Raw genomic sequence first — 5,057 nt, 5'->3', positions numbered from 1 at the left:
TTACTAAATGCACTGTAGTGATTGGTTTATTCAAAAATATTTAGAAGGTAATCATGAGGGCGGAATAGTATCCATTAGTCTGATTGGTGGAAAAGGTAGACGTCGACTTCCTGAATAATCAACGACAAAAGAAAATCTCGTCACACTTTTTCGAAGGACAGGATAGAATCAAAAACATCGCCGCCCTAGCGAAAGTAAGGTGGAGACCACTGAGTATTTCAAGAGTTGATTTACGTTTTTATGCGAGTAAAGTCAAACATTGTAAAAAAAAACAAGACAGCTATGATGGAAACAGGACATTTCAGTTCAAAGTTTATCAATGCAGATAGGTAATTTGTTCGTTCACATGGTGGAATCTTTTTGTCAGTAAAAATAATTATGCGACAAAAGCAGGTGGACACAAATTTTTGCGCACATATTGATACAATAACCTTCATATCGAAGTAAACTTGGAGTCACGTGATGATATGGTGTGTGGTCTGGCCTCCCACTATTACTCGGAAACCATGCAATGAAGCTATAGATTAAATCAATTATCATGAATTTAACAGGGTGGTGCACCTTGATGAGTTTGACGCAATAAAAATTGAGGGTCTTATTCTGGTGACATGATGATCCTTGCTTGACTACCATTTGAAAAATACAAGTATTCTGGCTCTTGAGTGGTGCAGTGGTCTAAGGCTCTACATCTCTGTGCCAGAGGTGTCACAACAGACCCTGGTTCAATCCTGGGCTGTATCACAACACAGCTGTGATTGGGACTCCCATAGGGTGGTGCACAATTGGCCCAGCATTGTAAATAAGAATTTGTTCTTAACTGACTAGTAAAATAAATGTATAATCTCTCATGCCTACCTGAGCTGTTGGCCCATGTGCCAAGCACAGAGTAGGCACATTTGCTATTTTACCCAACAGTTTTTGTGACCACAATGACAAAACTATATTGGTAGTGTTGAAAATGCAATAGAAACACATTGAATTATTTTTTGTACATTAAAACTTGAGCGAAAAACTACAATTTGTGTGCACTACGTCATCATGATTTTTATCCAAAACAAGTCAGTTTGTGGAAACTACACTGGTGGGGTAAATGCGCATATTGTCTTTAGGCGAATGTTTGAGAATTCATGTGAAAATATGTCGCTAATTGGATGAAAACCTAGTGATGAGGAAATAAATGCAAGATTTGTCAATTCTTGCAAGTTCATTTATTGGAATTTCCGGAGGCCTGGTCTTCGACATCACTTCATGACCTTTCGAGATGCAGAAACTTGGATAAGCGAGGTTCGACTTCAAACAAGGAAGCAAAAAATATATAATCCATTGTTCTATACTGTGGTAGGCGGTTTTAGCAACAGCTGTGCTGGACTGTGGTCGACATGGATGATAGTTCCGATGGTATGGGTGGAGATGACGAAAGTCATGGACCTGGATGGTCTGTGGTGAAAAGGAAAAGGAAAAAGAATGTCTCTGCTATAAGCGCTGCTGACAGCATTGGCAGTTATAGTGTTGAGAACGTGAAGAGGGTGAAGGTAGTGAAAAACAAAAGTAATGATGTGTCAGAGTGGAAAGTTGTAATCATGTTTGATGTGACCACAGGGTCTCATATACACCTTATTCAATTAAGCAATGCCATTAAGAAAGAGATAGGGGAAGTCACATTATCCCGGTTCATTGGTAATGGTAGGCTGTTAATATTTTGTTCTGACCATGTTCAACAAGGGAAGATTCTAAACATGAAAACTCTCAATGGGAAGAAAATCACAAGTCATGTCCCTGGAGCTTCGGCTAAGCTGGGGGGGGGGAGTAATTTAAAAACCCTTGAATGTGTAGGTGTGTCCAAACTTTTGACTTGTACTGTATATGTACCAGTGAGTGAAGTGGGTGAGAAAAGGAAGGTGGTTCCTTGGTGTACTGAAGAGTGCACTGCAGCTATTTAAGAAAGAAATAGGGCTTACAGAGTGTTGCATAGGAATATGACTCCTGTGAGTCTAGTTGATTTCCAAAGGATCAAAGGGTCATTAAGTCTGTGAAGATAAATACATGGAGACAGTTCTGCTCTACAATAGGCAGGGGTACTGAGCTGGGGGGATGTATGGTCTATGTTGAAGAAGATGACTGGAATTAGCAAGTCCACTTGAATTGGGGGTTATACCTTCTGGTTGGAAACGTGCAGTAATACCTTTTGTAAAGCCTGGAAAGGACCCTTCATGTGCTGATAGTTATAGACCAATAGCACTTGTGTAAACTTGTGTAAACTGATAGAAAAGATGACAGTCAATAGATTGTCATATTTCCTGGAACATAGAGGTTTATTGAGTCAATGTCAAAGTGGATTCTGTAAAGGTAGATCTACTTTGGGTGCATTAGTAAAGGTGAGCAATGAAGTTGAAAAAACTCTGGTCATGAAAGAAATAATGGCTACTGTCTTTTTTGACATTGAAAAGGCCTATGACACGATGTGGAGAGAAGGCCCATTGATTAAGATGTAAAGACTTGGTATTGGTGGGAGATTATATAACTGGGTTTTGGCCTTCTTATTTAATCGCTCTTTTCAAGTTAAAATTGGATCCATTTTATCTGATGACTATGGAGTTGACAATGGTATACCTCAAAGCAGTGCTATCAGTCCTATTTTGTTCAACATTATGATTAAAGATGTGTTTTCGAATGTAGGTAGGGGTATTGGGGCTACCCTATATGCTGATGATGGAGCTATTTGGAAGAGGGGAAGGAATGTCTCTCGTGATCAAATCTATTCAACAAGCTATAGTGGATGTTGAAACATGATTGACTGGGGTTTTAAATTGTCAGTGGTGGAGTTTTGTATGTTATTCTCGAATAAAAAAGTTGCTGATAATGTACAGTTGTTTCTGTATGGCTAGCCTATGGGGAGGGTTTCTAAGAACAAATATTTGGGTCTATGGTTCAATGAGTGATATACATAGAAAGATCAAATCATAAATGTTGAAACAGAGTCTAAGAAGGTGGTCAATCTTATGCGCTCAGTCTCTGTTATGAATTGGGTGCTGACAGACAATCGTTGATGGATATTTATAGCGCTCTTATCAGGACTACAATTGATTATGGGTGTATAGTTTATGGAACAGCGACAAAGACGGCTTCAGAAGCAGGACAGAATCCAGTATATAGCTTTAAGGATATGTATTGGTGCATTTAAATCAACATATGTATGTGCCTTACTTGTGGAGTCAGATGAGATGCCTATGGATATACGGCGTCAACAAAATGTAATTCGCTTATTGGGTTAGGTTTAAAGGCTGTGAGGTTGAGCATCCCACTGCTACTGTTCTAGATGACTGTTGGGAATATACTAGTAGACAAGGCAGTGGTTTGGTTGGACAGTTGGAAAGCGTGCCGATGAGAGTGTTTTGAGGGAGTTGGAGGTTGGCCCTTCTGTGGTAATAGGGGGTGATCCTCCATGGTTACTACCATATCCTGTTGTTGATCTAACCTTGGTAGAGAAAAGGAAAGATTGGTCAGAAGTCAGTGATATAGGAAAACTAGTTTACAATTACATTAGAAGAAGTTTTTATGCTTTTTTACTGCTTTTCACAGATGGACCCAAGGACACAGATAGTGGGCACACAGGAGCAGGCGTTTACATTCCTGAATTTGATATGCATATACTGTATGTAGATGACTAACAGATGAACTGTCAGTATACTCAGTTGAACTGTTGCCGATAATAGTTGCCCTCCAGTGGGTGGAGGATGTACAACCTGTTAGAATTATAGTATACTCAGATTCTCTGACTGTACTGAATAGTTTATAAACTGGTAAATCTAATAGAAGTGACCTTCTATTGGCGGTATTAATATTATTATGGAGAATTGAGAGAATGGGTGTAGTAGTGAGATTCTGCTAGATCCCAGCACATTTGGGTGTGGAAGGGAATTCAATTGTAGACCAGTTAGCTGAAAGAGCTTTGAAACAAGATATAATTGATATGAATGTTCCACTGGGTAGAGATGAGGCCAAATGTAATATCAGAGACATTGTGATAGATGTGTGACAGAAGAGATGGGACTCTGAGCACAAGGCTAGCATATATAGGCCCTCCAAAGAAAGGTCGGTGGACAAACAATTCAAAGGTCAGATTAGGAACAACGAGGTGGTGTTTGCTCGATTGCACTTAGAAAATTGTACATTGAACTCATTACATTTGGTTGTCAAGAATGTGAATGGTTTATGTCTGGAGTGTGTGGTTGATGAAATGGTGGAGCAGGTGTTATATTGGGGCTCCTGAGTGGCGCAGCGATATAAGGCACTGCATCTCAGTGCTGGAGGTGCCACTACAGACCCTGGTTCAATTCCAGGCTGTATCACAAACGGCCATAATAGGGAGCAGCATAGGGCGGTGCACAATTGGCCCAGTGTTGTCTGGGTTAGGGTTTGGCCGGGGTAGGATGTCATTGTAAATAAGAATTTGTTATTAACTGACTTGCCTAGTTAAAACATTGTTGAAGAGAGGGAAAGATTGAATTGTTGGGTCATTGAGCTTGGGGGGGTTGGAAGGGATTTTCAAATTATTTGTCACATGCGCCGAATACCTTACAAGCCCTTTACCAACAATGCAGTTTTAAGAAGATACACACCCCCCCCCAAAAAAGTAAGAGATAGGAATAACAAATAATTAAAGAGCAGCAGAAAAGAACAATAGCAGGGCTGTATTCAGGGAATACCCGTACAGAGTCAATGTGCGGGGGCACCGGTATTGAGGTAATATGTACATGTGGGAAGAGTTATTAAAGTGACTATGCATAGTTAATAACAGAGAGTAGCATCAGCTGTCTTGATCACGTTGAGGGAGAGGTTGTTGTCCTTGCACCACACGGTCAGGTCTCTGACCTCCTCCCTATAGGCTGTCACATCGTTGACGGTGATCAGGCCTACAAATATTATGTCATCAGCAAACTTAATGATGGTGTTGGAGTCGGGCCTGGCCGTGCAGTCATGAGTGAACAGGGAGTACAGGAGGGAGCTGAGCACACACCCCTGGGGGCCCCCGTGTTGTGGATCAGCGTGGCGGATGT

The sequence above is a fragment of the Oncorhynchus tshawytscha genome, linkage group LG10 (assembly GCF_018296145.1).
Source record: "Oncorhynchus tshawytscha isolate Ot180627B linkage group LG10, Otsh_v2.0, whole genome shotgun sequence".
Lineage (NCBI taxonomy): Eukaryota > Metazoa > Chordata > Actinopteri > Salmoniformes > Salmonidae > Oncorhynchus > Oncorhynchus tshawytscha.
The sequence above is the reverse complement of the archived record's forward strand: the minus strand, read 5'-3'. Positions refer to the sequence as shown.